The following is a 17,869-nucleotide window of genomic DNA, read 5'->3' as shown; positions in this document are numbered from 1 at the left end:
TGATTGATAACTTATTTATGTATGTTCATTGAGATTGCAAGCTTAATTTTCATGCATAAATATGACGCTAGAATATAAGTGCGTTAAACGAATTCTTGGCATAAGTTTCATGCGTATTCCATAGTAACGAATGCCTCGTCGATGTTTATGATTTCCGTTGAACTTAATGATCTTGGTTAAATGTCTCTATCATGCGTATTCCATAGTTAGGGACTTTGATTAAGAATAATTTGGTTGTAATGCGTATTCCATTCAATCCAACGAATTTAGGGAAATCTGAAAGTTAATCTAAGCGGATCTAATTAACTTGGAGCATTGAGTTTCACAACTTATCGAAAGACCAACTGAGAATCAATTTTGTTTGCAAGTGTAACATGTGTGGAGAAGAACCCCTTGGCTATTCCATCATCCATATTTTCATCACATTCATATTTACATTTTGCCTTTAATTATATTCTGTCTTTTTAATTTAATATCGTCCAAACACAATTCCCCCCCTCTATTTTGTTAAGTTTTAATCATTCGTATTTGTTTTATTTTTTGTATCTTTAAGCTTTTGGAGTCATAAACATTTGCAAATTCGTCTAAATCAAGTTCTAGCTTCTATTTGAGTCAATTTGATTGTTTTAGACAATTTGAGTTTTTTCAAAGCCATTCTGAGTCATAGTAGTCTTGTTAAGAGTATTTTAATTTAGTTTTTATGTTTTTAAGTCAATTTAGAAGGTTTTAGCAAGCCCTCCTAATCCCCGGTCTAGAACGATCCCTCACTTATCCATTCTACTACAATTGTCAAACGAGGGTTTAATTTGAGTGTCAAGTAAATCTCGCATCATTTGCGGCACAACTTGTTTATATAGGGCAAAGGGCACGGCTGAATCCAAGGAGAAAAAGGATTAGGGTGTTTGAATTATCTTAGGACTCCTAGAATGAGATGGGAATTATTTAGAATGTGATAAGGATTCCTTTGCAGCTGGAAATAAGATGAGATAATGTTGGATAAGATTAGATAAGATAAGCTAAGAGTGGATAAGATGAGATAAGTTTGGATAACGTTGGATAAGATTGTGTATTTCCTTGTCTTCCAAGCTTCAACTTTGATTCCTCCAGATCTTAGCACATGTTTAGCACCATTTAAACACCAAAAACGTCTAGCCCATATGCTCTCCACGTGTGCTATCCAATCCAAGTCCAAAACTGCTCCAAATTGCTCCATTTGGCCATTTATTGTCATTTTTACCAATTGGACCTACAATAATACAAAAATAACATAAATTACCAAAAGAAATAAAAATTAACGAAGTAAATGCAATGAAATAAGATAACAAAGTCGCATAAATATGCTCCTATCAATCGTGTCCGAATCTGAAGAGGTGGAGGACTGGGTGTTCTTGCCCATCAAGCAACGGGCTCTGATACCAATTGGTACACCTAATTGGTCCACAAACAGAGAAAGACAGGAATTGACAGAACAGTGCAGAAATTATAAAGGAGATAAGAGAAAAACAAAGTGATAGGAGCATATTTATGCGACTTTGTTAGCCTAGCCTATTTCCTTGCATTTACTCAGTTAGTTTATATTTATTAGAGTGTTTTAAGCTATTTTCGTGTGTTTGTAGGTTCAAATGGCAAAAGTGGCACGAAAAGGCAATTTGGATCATTTTAGAGCAGTTTTTGGCCTGGAATGGATAGCACATGCATGGAGCGAGGTGGATGGGCGTTTTTGAAGATCAAAAGAGGCTAGGAATGTGCTAAAGAGTTGAAGAAAATAATTCAAGACATAAAAGATAAGGAATCAGCTAAAGAGAGGAACATTATCCAAAACCTTATCTTATCTTATCTTAACCGTATCCTAATCCTATTGTACCTAAATTCCAGCTGCAAGGGGGAGTTATTTTCATATTAGGACATCTAAAAACTTGATTTCTAGAAAGCCTTACCTTTTCCTAAAAGGGTGCCGCATACCTTATCCCTTGTCCTTGTTGGTTTATGATGTGTAATCCTTTTCCAACACAACCTTTGGAGTGCCTAATCCTTCTCCAAAACTACCTTGTGCTGTGTGCCCTTAGCCTATAAATACACCACAATGCCGCACCATTCAGATCACCACACATAAGAGCCTAAAAATCAGAAAAAACACACTTGTGCCATAGCTTTTCAAGGAAGGAGAAGAAGAAGCTTGGAGCCATGCCTGTCATTCAAGACCTTTGGATTGCTGGAGCGTTTTTAGGTGTATTCTATCCTTATAGTTCAATGTTTATTTTAATTTAGTTTTCAATTATGATGAACATGAGGAACTAATTTCGTTTTAGCTAGAGGTGAATTCAAAGCCATGAACATATATGTGATATGAATTGATTACATCCAGTTATTGTTTCATAAATCATGAATGCAATTTACTTAACTGTTTGATTGATAACTTATTCTTATGTGTTAATTAAGGGGGCCTACTTAGTTTGCATGCATGAATTTGATGCTAAAATATAAGGGAGTTTCACCTAATAATTATGAACTTATATTTACAAGTAGTGAAGGTTGCTAGTCACAATCGCGTTAAGTATATTCCTAGCAGGAGTATCATGGAGTTCGTAGTTACGAATGTCATGTCAATGCTTATGATTTTCACAGAACTTAATGATCTTTGATATGTATCTTTATTATGCAGTTCATATAGGGAACTTGATAAGAATAATTTGGTTGCGTTGCTAAGTCCAATTCAATGAATTTAGGAAAATCTGAGAGTTAATTTGTGCAGTTCACGGTTAACTTGGGGCATTGTCATTCATGGTTTATAGGAAGAATAACCGGAAATGGATTTGTATGCATATGTGTCATGTGTGGAGAAGGATCCTCTAGCTAGCCTTTCACCCCCTTCATTCACCTCAATTTAGTATCAATTAGTTTGTTTTCTGCAAGTTACTTAGTTTTAGTTTTAAATTTCGTCCAAACCAAGCCCCCATCATTGTGTCATTTTAGTTTAGTTTTAAAATTCGTTCAAACATGTTCCCATTAGTATTTTGAGTCAAGTTAAGTCTAGAATTCGTCCAAATCACCCTTTAGTTCCTGTTTTGAGTCGATAACTTTATTGTGTGCTGTTTTGAGTTAATTTGGTCAGTTTTGAGTCATTAGAGTCTAGTTTTGTGTTTTAAAGTCTAGTTTGTGTTGATTAGCATCTATTCTAATCCCCAGCCTAGAATGATCCCTACTTACGTATACTACAATTGGCTAAAAAAAGTTTAATTTGTGTGTTAATTTCTATCACATCACAGAGACATAAAAGGAAAGAAGAGTCAATTTCATTCATCATGCCTTTTTCAGATTACAACACATTATTTATATTCAATCTGAAAAGGGAACCCTAACACCAAATAGGTTGGGCCTTGAGCAAAACTTAGTTGAAGGCTAACAAGCATGGGCTAGGAGAAAGAGCTAAAAAGCCCAAACCATATGGTCCTAACAAATTTTTTTTTTTTTTTTCCGTTTTGTTATTGTGTTATTTGATTGCTCTTAATCTTAACGATGAATTTGGTTTTGTAATGATCTGTGGATTCTTGAGATTTTTTAAATTGATTACATCACGCCTTTTAGTTCTGTTTCGATACACTGAAAAACAAAAAATTTTGGAATTCTTAGAGGTTTTGGGATCCTTTGTGGGTTTTGTCCATTGCCTTGCTTGGTTATGAAGTTGTAAGTTTTTTATTTATAATATCTTGAACTGATAAATTCAATTTATGTTGATGGGTTTGCAATTGCATAATGTTATGATCTTCGGTAATTTATTATTGTTTTCAAGCTAATTTTGTGCTACTTCAATTGTTTTTTTTACTTTGAATGTAACCAAAAAGTTGTTTTTTAGTTTGTCTTCTCCATCCTTCATTATAAGTGTTGGAGTACGGATCGTTACCAGGACGTCTATAAGCATTCACCATGTTCGCTTGCTCTTGAACAAATTCTGGAAAATCAACTCCATACGAACAACCAACTGTGGTATGACCAGGAACTGCACATATGGAACAAACCTCTTGAACTGGTGCTTTCCTATTCATAGAAAGCAAAGTGCTCAGTTTACTAGCAATTGCATCGACTTGTGCCTTTGAAACAAAATCACTAAAATTATTAATCTCAAAAACTCCTGAACGTCTTCCTCTTGCTTCAGAATGTTGCGTTTTGAGTGCTAGAGTATCAAAAAGTGCTTGACATTCGGCTGATGTCTTGTTCTTAATTGATCCCCTGCATAGTTGTTCACTGCAGCTTTTGCTTGAAACTATTAATCCCTTATAAAATATCCACATGAGAACTAGAGTAGGCAAACCATGGTGCGGACACTGAATCAACAAACTATTTAATCTCTCCCACGCCTCAGAAAAAGTCTCATCTGTATGTTAGTGAACTGCATGATATTATCTCTAAGGGTATCAATCTTCTGAGTCGAAAAGAATTTCTCCACAAATTTATTTTGAATATCATTCCAACTTTTCAAGGTTCTAGGCCTTAAAGAATTCAACCAGGTCTTCATTTTGTCTTTCATAGAGCACAAAAAGACCTTCATCCTGAGATGTTCCTCGGTGACTCCTTCTACCAATGCCATGTTTGACAACATATTGAAGATATCTCCAACATGTGCCAATGGATCTTCAGTGTTCATGCCATGAAAGGAAGGCATCATATTAAAGTGGATATTCTTCAATTCAAACTAAACTTAAATAAAAGAAGGATTACGTTGACAAATTCAAATACGTAGAAAAACGAAATGAAAGTAAAAATAACAATTGATCGAACACGAAGTAAAAGGGAATGAATTATAAAAGATTAATATGTGGAAGCACTAGGACATCAGGTTCCTCATTCTCAATCCCATCTAATCCCATTATTCATATTAACATCAAATTATTCCCATGTTGCTGGCAATTATCCCTTGATTCGTCAATATTTCTTGTCAGAATATACTAATCGTATTTCTAACTATCTACCCATGTTATGGCTAGCCACAAATATAGATAATAGAAACCCTTTACGCTTAATGGATAATTACACCATACTACATAAATCTTAACCAGTATGTCTACTTAACTATGTAATTCATGATAATTGTTATGAGAAGCAATCTACTAAACTTAACCTGTCAGTCACAATTTAGTTCTTCACACAAATAATGGTCAGTTATTTGATTACAACAAAGCACAATAAAAATCACTCAACATGGAAAACAACTGAGATTAATATAAAATAACGAAAAGTATATGTTCATAATAAAAGTACACCCTAGTCCTAGCAAAATGACTTAGTTCATGATCAAACTAATGATAAACATGGATGAATTCGATGACATAAATGAAATCCAAAACTCCAATTTTGTATTTGTGTGCATGTATGCCATGGAAATCTGCAACTTTCTTTCCTTGCGGCACACCCCGATTCGGCTTTCAATCTTCCTTTTTTTCTTGCGGCGCTGGGTTCTCCCCCTTTTATATTTTCCACTAGTCTGCCTTTCTTTAAAATCCCCCACCTCTTCTTTTATCTCTGCCGCAGCTTCCTTGGACTATCTTGCATAAGTCCATTCCATTGGGCCAACTAATTAAAGCTTTGACCGGTCCAACTTTCTAATTTGTCTCTTATTTTTCCAGCCCAAAATAATACCACAGTCTAATTTGGCAATCGTCAGGTTTTCTTGTATTTAGGCATTTAATCCCATCTACAATACATACACAAAGTGCATTAAACTCAACAATTTAATACATGGTCATAATTATAGACAAAAAAGGTACAAAATATGTAAAATATCATCTAAATAGCTATTCAGTCCTCACTTCGTCTTCCTTAAATGATTACTTTGAAGACAGTGTCCCATTTACAGATCAATAATTTCTTTGGTAATGAAAGACCATAGAAATCTGAACTTTGGCTCGATCATATTGAGAGACCTTTTCGAGTTATGCAACTACATGGAAATCTTCCAAAAGAAAGATGGGTCGAGACATCAACTTGGTTCTTACGTCTGGAGGCTATATCATGGTATTGTCCTGAGATCGCTGAGAATCCCAGTAAGATGCTTCGTCATTTTAAGAAGTGGACTCGCAAGCAGTTGCGTTCTATGGCGACTTCGACTCCCTGTTCTACCTATCAAGAATTCTTCAAGGTTTTGCTTTGGGTTGAAGATTCATAGAATGCTCCCGATGATGATGATGATGAGGAAGATAACAGTAATGCTTGGAGGAATAACAGGGGGCAGTCTTCCTTTAGCCCTAGAAAGACCCAAAATTTCAAGTGTAGTGGTAATAGTTCGGGATCATCAAGTGGTGGTTCAAACTCCAATACGCCATGGAAAGGCGACAAGTTCATAGGTGGATCTCGCTTTTAGAATCAGAGGAACCCTACTCCGCTCTGTCGCAGATGTAATAACCATCATTTTGGTGAGTGTAGGTGAGGAAGTAATGGAAGCTTCATATACAGATGAGGCATAAAGCTAGGAACTACCCACAAAATTAGCAGAAACCTCAGCCTCCTATTCTATCACTTGCAGTTCCTCCACAGCAAATTGCAGGGCCTAGTGCCTACACGCCAATAGGATATGGTGGTGCTTACCACTATCAGGGGTGATGTGTTATAAACCAACACTTAAATTAAACCCTCTTATTGACAATTGTAGTAAAGATGTAAGTGTGGATTGTTCTAGGCCGGGGATTAGGAGGGATTGCTAATCTATTTAAAACTGACTCAAAAACACAAAACTAGGCTTAAAAACACTTAACTAGACTTATATGACTCAAAATAAACTAAAAAGACTCAAAACATCACAAAACAATCAAATAGACTCAAACTAGACTCTAAAGGGTGATTTGGACGAATTTAACTTAACTTTGACTGAAAACACTTTAAAAACACAAGTTGGACAAATTCTAGCTAATTTGACTGTTGCGAGAATTATACGCGCATAAATTAAACCCTCTTTTCATCAAATTGTAGTATATATGTAAGTAGGGATCGTTCTGGACCGGGGATTAGGAGGGATTGTTAATCACTTGGATTCGACTCAAAAACGTAAAAACAAAGTTAAAAAATGTTCACAAAGACTCAAAGGACTCAAATCAAGTTCAAAAGACTCAAAACTGCCTAAAAACACTAACTAAGCAGTTTCTGACCTTAAATCCAATGTTGGACGAATTTAAGATTATGGCTTGATTCAAATGTAAAAACACAATATAAAACACTTAAGTAGACTCAAGGAATGCAAAACTAAACACTTAAAACACTAAAACAAACCAAAAGACTCAAACATCACCCAAAACACTCAAAACTGCCTTAAAATCACTTTCTGGGCAGTTTTGAGCACTTTGGTGAATTTGGACGAAATTGGGAAATGAAATGAATCAAAACACTTGAAAGCACAAACTAAAATGATTTCTAACTAAATTGGACATTAAAGTAAAGGGGGATTTATGTTTTGATTAAACTAAATGACAGATTGTAAATTAAAGCATAAGGAAAAGAAGTAAACACAAAATGAATGAATCAACAACTAATGAAATGAAATAACACAAATAGAGATGTAGCTAGAGATTCGATTTCACCATTGCTAAACCAAGTCCATGCTTGTTAAGTCAGATTATACTCATCCCTCTACTTATTTCTTGAGTTTGTTTCACTTAGATATGATCAGCCATATGATGTGTGGATTTGATCAAATGTCCCTAATCATGAACCTAATTGTGATGTGCAACTTTGGTTCCTAATCAAGAATATGTAATGCATAAGAAACTTTCACAAAACCAAAGAGAACACTCGACAGGATGTTTGCAAAACATTCCCTTCATTCATTCACATATCCACCAAGATTATGCATGATGTGTGCTTTAATCTTGGCTAAACAACCTGTGGTTAATTCAAATGATGATCAAGCACTAAAATCAACACACTAAGTCACAATTAAATTGGAGAATGAAACAAGAAATAGATAGATTAAATGAGAATTCTGAATTAACTACATGGCACTCTTGCAAGGTTACATCGAAAGAGAAAGTTCCTCATGGTACAAACAAAAAGAATCAAAGAAACACCTAAACATTCCAACAACTCAAACTTGAATTGTATGAACGTTTAGGCCCTCTTATCTTCCATTCCTCATTCTTACAAACAAAGAGTATTGAAATTAAACCTTGAAATCAAAGAAACACTTAAACATTCCAACAACTCAAACTTGAATTGTATGAACGTTTAGGCACTCTTCTCTTCCTCTTCGTTGTAGCACAAGGTCTAGGGATAGTTTGATGGTGTGAATGGTTTGGGAAGTGGTGGAGGAATGGAAGGATGGTGTTTGGATTTTAAGGGAGAGCACGGCACAAGGGAAGTTTGATGTCTACATTCTGAAATGGATGAGTGAATGAAATGTAATGGATGGACTTGTGAAGGGCACGGCCCCAAGGGGCCAATTTCTGTTGTGAAATGAGTTGTGTTGAAATGAGATGAATGAATGAGTATTTATAGGTGAAATGGGGGGGTTATGGGAGTGTAATGGACTGTTTCTGTGAAAGGAAAAGAATGTAGAATGCAATGCAATGGAGAGGACGAATTAGTGTGTATGATGGACAGAAAATGGAGCCAAATAGAGTGTGTGTGATCCCCCAACATTCAGATTGGATCTACTATTTGTTTAACTCAGATGGCAGTGCATAAGTGATGGAAATGATTGTGTTTCTGAGATGGTAGACTCATGGCCTGGACATGATCTGCAAGGGAATGTTAATGTATTCAAAGAAACACATGCTCTTGCTGCCACAAGTGAGTGGAACCTGCAAAGGTGACTTGGACCACCAGAAAATGCTTTGTAAAAATCTGGAGAGGAGAAGGGACACACGACATGGACTTAGAATGATTGATTTTCTGGAATAATGGGTTAATAACAAAAGGGAAAGGTGCAAGCATGGGTTTTATTTAATTGAAATGCATGTGTATTTCTGCAACAAGGGAGTGGACAATCTGAAACTTGGTTAGAATAATCTGGACATGGGAATGGAAGTGCAAAGTGTTTGAACATGCATGTGAATGCATGTTTTGGTGTTGTAACCACCTAATCTGACTTCAATGCTTGTTTTATTTAGAATCACTCAATTTGGCCGAATTTCACCACATTCCTTCATTTGCCTTCCAATTGATCTTATTACACACTTGGCTGCACACTAACACCAAACAAAGTAAAATGCAACTAGTTTAATCCAAAAACAATACAAAAACGCCAAATAAGAAAGCTATACATGCATGCAAAATGTGACTATCATTGACACAACAAAATAAGGGGGATTGGGTTTTTGACGAATTTAAAGTAAAAACAAACAAATTTAAAGACTTAAATAACTTTGGATGAATTTAGGGAAAACTATGGGTGAAAACTATGAGTGAATGGCTAGAGGGTCCTTCTCCACATATGACACACTTGCATACAAATTGATTTCCAGTTGCTTTTCAAATAAACCATGAACCTCAATGCCCCAGATTAACCGTGAACAACACTAATTAACCCTCAGATTTTCCTTAAGTCACTGAATTGGATGGAATACGCATCGGCAACCAAATTATTCTTCAAGATTTCCCTACATGAACAACATAATAGAGATACAATCAAAGATCATTAAGCTTTGTGAAAATCATAAGCATTGACAAGGCATTCGTAACTATGAATAGCATGATACTCCTGCTAGGAATTTACTTAACACGATTATGACTAGCAACCTCAACTACTTATGAATATAAGTTCATAACGATTAGGTGAAACTCCCTTATATTCTAGCATCAAATTCATGCATGCAAACTAAGTATGCATCCTTAATCAACATACAAGAATAAGTTATCAATCAAACAGTTAAGTAAATTGCATTCACGATGTATGAAATCACAACTGGAGGTAATCAATTCATATTGCAAATATATTCATGGTTTCAAAGTCTCCTCTAGCCAAAATGAAATTAGTTCCTCATGTTCACAGCAAAACAAAGAAAACATAAATTAAACATTGAAAACAAAAGATGGAGTACACCTAAAAACGCTCCAACAACCCAATCTTGAATGGTAAGCACGTCCCAAGGTCCTCCTTCTTCTCCTTTGCTGCGGCACAAGGTGTGGGTGAAGGTTTGAGTGATGAATTGTATGAAAGAATGGCTAAAAGGTTGAATGGTAGTGAATGGATCCCCCAAAAGTTGCGACAAGGCTCTTATTTATATGGGAAAGCAAGGGCACGGCTGGGAATTAAAATGGGAAAGGTTTAAGACTCCAAATCCTCCAAGAATAGGGTAATAAATCAGAATCCTAAGAGAAAAGGGAAGCAAATCTACGGCAAGCCTAGAAAGAAAGGGAAAAGCAGGATGCCTTGCATGGCAAGGAAGGGAAAGGGTGCGGCATCCCTCTTTGACTGGGATTAGGACTTCTAGAACTTATATTTAAGTGTCCTAAATTAATTAGGAACCCTCCTTGTAGTTGGGAATTAAGCAGGATAAGATTAGGATTGACTAAGTCAAAATAAGGAAGTTTGACTCATGTTTCCTTCTTTGTAGCTGATTCCTTTTCTTCCAAGTCTTGAATTAATTTCTTCCATCTCTTTAGCAGATTCTTAGCATCTCTTGATCTTCAATTTCGTCCATCCATCTTGCTCCATGCATATGCTATGCATTCCAAGCCCAAAAATGCACCAAAATGCTCCAAATTGCACTTTCTTGCCACTTTAGCCAATTGGACCTACAAACACACGAAAATAACTTAAAATACTAAAATAATGAAGAACTAACAACATAAATGTAAGAAAACAAGCTAACTAAATTGCATAAATATGCTCCTATCAAAGGGGGACATAGCTTAGTATCCAGGAGGAGCATACAAGTACCCAACAAATCCTTACTAACAAAGTGGTTATCCACAATATCAAGGGGGCTATACGCCATATACATTATATCAGGGTGGCGAATCGCAGTGGTATGCCGGGGGACAATCCCAGCACCTTGAAGGAGTTTCTAGTAGCGGTGCATACCAGGCAACCTAATCCGACAAATCAAGGTCCAGGTAACTAGGGACAAGGAAATCAGAATCAGGGAAATAGAGACCGATTCAATCACATCAGCTTTTAGGATGCGTAGAGTAACCCCGACTTGATTATGGGTACATTGAATGTTCTTGGCCATTTTGATAGAATATTAATTGACTCTGGTGCTACATATTCAGTTATTTCCCATACGTTTGCTCAAGAGACTCAACTTTACCCCACTCCCATCGGTTATAAGTTAGAGTTCTCGATGCCTACGGGTGAAGTTTGTTATGTTGGTTGGGAGTATCAAGGATGTCTCGTTCTTATTGAGGATGTCATGATGCCATCCATCTTGTTCCTTTGGATATCGTTGACTTTGACGTTATCTTGGGCATGGATTGGTTACATTACAATTGTGCCAACTTGGATTATTACCTTTCACCAACCGGGCATGCCTATTGTCACGTTTGTTGGTGAACGTAGTGGTCTAAAACATGGAGTCATTTTTGCCATGAGGGCAAAGTAGTTATTGAGGAACGGGTGTGTCATTTGGTAACATAATTCGCCGGAAAAACCGATGAAAACCACCAGAGAAAATGAACGGAATGGGTCGGGTCGGGGGAAAGAAACCGAGTCAAGGGTGATCCGGTGCTCTTCCACTCTCTCCTTTCCCCTCATTTTCCCTCTTTATGATTAGGCTCTCATTTCCACCTCCTCTGATTGGTCCCCATCCTTCTTCTTCTCTCCCCATTCTTTCATTTTCCTCCTCTCTCACGTTGCAATTTGGCAGCTTCCAGACTTCGCTTTCTTTTTTTTCCTTTCTAAAACCTCTAATTTCTTCGTTTCAATTCCGATTCACAAACCGTTTTTGCCTACGCTTTCGTAGGATCAAGCTCTATCCAAATACGTCAAGAAATATGATAAAATACATGAGGATAAAATATGTCCTCATAAAATTATGTTTAGTCAACTAGGCATTTTTGTCTTTTCCACTTATCGATAAATTTTTCGACGTATATTATAATAAATTCTGGAAACAAAATTCTAAAATTTCTCTAATCGAATTTTTATAACAATAAATCTATTTATTCTTGATTTACTCCACATAATCATATATTTCAAAATTTCTAGGTATTACATAAAGTCTCTACAAACTAAATAACATCAACTTATATTTTAGTTAACCCTAAATATCGGAATGTGATATCAATGATCCAAACCATTCATTTTTTTATATCTGCTAAAAAATCACTTTTCAAAAAAGAAAATCTAAAAAATGTAATTTGGTGAGTAAAATAAAGCGTAAACGACAATCGACGGTTAAATTTAAATCTAAGATTTATGGATTATGGTGTTAGATTTCGGAGTTGACCCATTCACAAAAGTTGACACACCCCGACCAAAATCAAGGCGTGCTGGCCATCACGTGAGAGTGACGTAACCACGTGCGCAGTGTGGAAATGATAATGATATAAAGAAATGTGAATAACTAAGAACCAAGCTAGCTAATTTACATTAAGCAAATATAAGTGCAAATCCCGATATTTAAGTGTGATACACCATAATCAGAGCATAGGTAGCCTAGGTGCAATCCAACAGGACAAGTACTAATTATACAATACCAGAAGTGGTCCTACATTAATGATAATCTGTTAGAACCGCTGTCAATTCCTCGTAAGCCACAAACAAGCACTCCTACCTAAAACGTAGAGGGGCACAAAACAGAAAGTGTGAGTGGGCAAAAACAAAGCTTTTCAAAACCATTTCACTTGTCAAAGGTAATAACCCCTCGTTGTAAAACTTGTATAATTTCCCAGAAAATAGAATACATACATATATCAAAACCATACTCGGAATAGCAAAATCCACATATATGCTATGTCAAATATCTCAGGATAAAATATATAAGCCAGGTGATATAAATCAATGCAAATGATATGTCAGTCAGAGTTACTTAATATGACCTGTACGACTGAATCTATAGCTCATCCATCTAGCCGGAGTCACCTAATATGACATGTACGGCTCAACTAATAGCTCAATAAGTATGCCTGCACACGAGTCGGAACCACCTAAAGTGGTCTGTACGACATGACTGGGTGTAAATAAATACGCTCAAGTGCTACGATTACTTGAAGACTGCGAATGATTGCTGGTCACCTACGAGTCAAAACCATCTATAATGGTCTGTACGACAGGATTGTGCACCTAACTTGGATCCAAGGTGAGCGTATGGTGCGGGAGGTAAACATCACGTGAAGGACTGTGCCCTGACCACAGGCAGGAGCACTAACGCCGGGGTGCAGGTTTATAAGCTATAATACATCTCAACATAATCATGCAACTCACATACACAATCTATAAACTCACCTGGAACTTACCTGAGCGTCCGCAGTGTTAAACATAAATATATGCAACTACTAAATGCATATTCTAAATATAAAACATTTGGGATGGCATTTTAAAACACAAGTCCACACGTTTTCTGGGAAAAATACCAAGCATATATATATATATATACACACACTGAAAACCAAAAACCCATTCACTGATATGTGGAACATATATATATATATATATATATACTGAAAACCAAAAGCCCACTCATTGATATGTGGAAGGATCGTAGCCCCCGAGTCTCACTTGACTGCACTGGTCCTCTAGAAAAGTCTCATCTATATGCGAAACAACTATTTTAACGTTATTTTTAAGCACATATACAAAACTAGGTAATAACTTCTCATACGTTGCTTAATTGGAGTATTTGAATATACCATCGTGACCTACTCAACCCCATGAACATCCTCATATTTTTAGAATAATTTTCTAAATTCCTACACGCCCTCACACACCGGCCAAGGCAAGGCCACACGCAGGTACGTGCCTGGCACATTGGACGGAATCCCTAACAGCGTTAAGGAATATTCTGCTAGATAACAACATATACCGTTAATTTTAACTGACGCTGTTAGCATATTCCGTCAAAATTGACGGAATATTCTCCTTCTTCTTTAATGGTTCGCCAGATTCCAGCTTCGGCCACCGCTGCTATCGCCAGATTCTGGAAAAATTTCAAACCTTAATATCTCATCTATTTCTCAACCAAAATTCATGAAATTTGTACCAAAATGAAGCTTAGGATGAAAGGAACACATCCTTACAACTTTTAGGACCTAAAACCAACATAATTTGGCCGGAAAAATCTCAATAGTCCGGTCACGCTTGCAACTCGACGAACTCGAGTGTCCCGAAGTCCAAAACCTTCCAAAATTCTTCTATGAGCTTCGCAAAGAAGTATTAAGACTCCCTAGGACCTTAAAACCCAACGAAACATTTGCGATCACGACGGAGTAACAGTGCACCTCGTCAGAGCTCCCTAGTTCTCGAGTTTCCGAAGTCCTCACGTCCAACCAAAACTATAGTTCGACTCCTGAGCTTGCAAGGAACATGAAAATGATTTCCACAACTTCGATTTGTGAGTGATGAAGTGGTTTGAGAGAGTGACCATACAGGTTGTACGGAAAATGGAAGAAAATCTGAGAGGGAGAGAGAGAGGTTAACGAGTGTGTGTGTGTAGTCCAGGTTTGGCCAACCAAACAAAATAAAACCAAAATCTTAAGTTCTAATTAGGTCCAACTACTTAGGAAGAAAATGAATTGGTCTAAATCCCAAGCTCATTCACACAACACACTCAACGTTCAAGGGCAAAATCGCCTTTTCCACGCTTTTGGGAATAATACATATTATAATTCAGGACGGGTCGTCACAAAAGTTGTAAAACTTGTCATTATGAGTAATTTATATATATATTTTTTACATTTTTCACACTTCTACAATAATTATTAATTTTGCACTCAAATAAAAAACACTATTCATGAGATTTGGAGGGTTTTAAAAATCTAAATGACCATGTAACTATCGTCTAAGCGTAGACGATGAAATCATGAGCATTTATATATGCTTTCACATTTTCAGACTTGCACATTAATGATTATGAATTTTATTTATTTAAACTTCCTTAAAATACTATTCATGAGGGTTTGTATAATTTTAAAAATTCAAATGACGATGTATCCATCCTCAAGGCATAGAGGATGCAATCACGAGCGTTTTCACATTTTTGGCACTTGTAATTAATTATTATAATATTTTAATATTTTTGGTATTTTTAAATTACTTAATATTTTTGTAATGTGTATTATAATTTTTTAATCTACTCTTTGCTTGTAAATATACTATAAAAACAAATAAATAAATAAAACTTTAATTTTTAAAATTTATATAGAATAATGATACAATAATACATATTTAATATACAATATCTATGTGACATCCCACATCACCCAGGGGAGTGATCCTTAAATGTATATTTCCATCCCTACCTAGCACGAGGCCTTTTGGGAGCTCACTGGCTCCGGGTTCCATGGGAACTCCGAAGTTAAGCGAGTAGTGCGCAAGAGCATTCCCAGGATGGGTGACCCATCGGGAAGTTCTCGTGTGAGTTCCCAAAAATAAAACCGTGAGGGCGTGATCGGGGCCCAAAGAGGACAATATCGTGCTACGGTGGTGGAGCGGGGCCGGGAAGTGGTTCCGCCCCGGGTCGGGATGTGACAATCTACATATACACTATGACTATTTTATTTTATAGTAATTTAAAAAATTAAAGTCATCAAAATAAATGTTTTCTTAATGTGTCGAAACGTGTTACCCTCTTGTCACCCTCGTGTAAACCTGTTAAGAGCCGATTATTAACGGGTTCTTATCGTGTGACTCGATAACGACCCAATGAGTAATCGTGTTGATCCGAAAACTGTTATTTTCATGTTATTTACGTGCCATGTTATTGAGTTGTGTAAAAAATTGCCATGTCTATCAATCACGAACGGTTCTATGTTTAGCTTTTTTATATAATGATGCATGATAAACTCTAAATACCATCACAATTTTTTTTATGTCGAAGAGTTCTCTCCATATAAACGGAATAAAGGAAAATAATTATGCAATCAAATCGAGTTGCATATGGCAATGCCTACCCATATACTAAGATTGGTGATTTCTGATTGCAAATACATGTAAGCTTCATTACAACACTCACATCACACGTGTCTATAATAAGAAAATCGGAATTGTAGAGTACAGCTGAGTTTACGAACCGAAAATAGCCTTCCTCAAAAGCTTCTCAACCTTAATCTCTCAGGCCTTCTGTAATGATCCATTTCCAAATATTACGGTTTTTATAATTTAAAACGTGAAATTAAGAAAATGCCCTTCGAGGCGAACAACATTGACTTTTGTTAACTGCTGTGTCATGTCACGTAAGGCTATTTTCCTTGGCGTATTTTGGTAGTACTCGTTGTTACGAATGCGTAGGAGTAAATGGAATGTAATTTGGAGTTATAACGAAAGAGTTATAAGCAGGAGCAAGGCCCAAACATTGGATGAAGCGTCAAAGTTCGTTTTGGTGATGAATTGAGATCACTCATTCTCGGCCGAATTGGACTTTGGCCCAGGTATGAAAGTTCTTCTTCTTGATGAACTCTACATTCCTGTAAAATATGGTGAATTTTGGAGTTGGTCGGAATTTGTGGTTTCCATTCACCGGAAATCATCGCATGTGGTGACGGGTGACCCTCTAGGCCACCGTCTGATGTGAAACTTATGTGACACACAAATTAAACCCTCTTTTTGACAATTGTAGTATAGATATAAGTAGGGATCGTTCTAGACCAGGGATTAAGAGGGCTTGCTAAAACCTCTAAACTGACTCAAAAACATAAAAACAAAGTTAAAAACGTTCACAAAGACTCAAAGGACTCAAAACAAGTTCAAAAGACTCAAAACTGCCTAAAAACACTAACTAGGCAGTTTCTGACCTTAAACCCAATTTTGGACGAATTTAAGATTATGGCTTGATTCAAAACACTTTGAAACATAAACTAAACAGATTCTAAGCACTAAAGAACAAGAAAGTAAAGGGGGGTTTTGATTTGACGAAAATTGAAATAACAAAACAAGTTAATAAACTAAGCAGATTGTAAAACGAATTCCTTGAAAACAAGATAATGGATGGATTAGTTAGAGGTCCATTCTCCACACATGACACATTTGTATATGAAATGATTTCCAATTGCTTTTCAATAAACCATGAATTCTCAACGCCCCAGATTAACCGTGAATTGCACTAATTAACCCTCAGATTTTCCTAACGTTATTGAATTGGATGATTGCATACGACAACCCAAAGTATTCCCCACAAGTTCCCTACATGAATTGCATAATAGAGATACAAGCAAGAATCATTAAGTTCTTTGAAAACCATAAGCATTGACGAAGCACTCGTTACTATGAATTGCATGAAACTTATGCCAAGAATTCAATTAACGCGGTTGTGACTAGCAACCTTCACTACTCATGTTTATAAACTTGTGACGATTAGGTGAAACTCGTTTATAAACTAGCATCGAGTTTATGCATGAAGACTAAGTATGCATCCCTAATCAACATACAAAAACAAGTTTTTAATAAACAGATAATTGAATTGCAATCACAACTTAACAAATCACAATTGGAAGAAATCAATTCATATTTCAAACATGTTCATGGCTTCAAACTTTCCCCTAACTAATTAGGGGTTTAGCCACTCATGATTATAGCAAACTTAGAAGATAATAACAAAGTAACCATTGAAATCAAGGAAAGGAAGTACACCTAAAAATTCCAACAACTCAAACTTGAATTGTATGAACGTTTAGGCCTCTTCTCCTCCTCTTTGTTGTTGCGGCACAAGGGGTTTTGATGAGTTTTGGGGGTTATGGATGATGTAGAATGATGTGTTTAGGGTAGGGATGGATGTAGGGGACGGCAATG

The 17,869-nt window shown here is 36.3% G+C and overlaps 1 non-coding gene across 1 annotated transcript; it reads left to right on the top strand.

The window, feature by feature from the left end:
- Positions 1–4,305: 4,305 nt before the first annotated feature.
- Positions 4,306–4,411, top strand: LOC137709596 (small nucleolar RNA R71). The gene has a single exon (XR_011064888.1). It is a non-coding gene; the product is annotated as a small nucleolar RNA R71 (small nucleolar RNA).
- The last annotated feature ends 13,458 nt before the right edge of the window (positions 4,412–17,869 follow it).

Source organism: Pyrus communis, chromosome 11 (assembly GCF_963583255.1).
Source record: "Pyrus communis chromosome 11, drPyrComm1.1, whole genome shotgun sequence".
NCBI lineage: Eukaryota > Viridiplantae > Streptophyta > Magnoliopsida > Rosales > Rosaceae > Pyrus > Pyrus communis.
The sequence above is the reverse complement of the archived record's forward strand: the minus strand, read 5'-3'. Positions and strand labels throughout refer to the sequence as shown.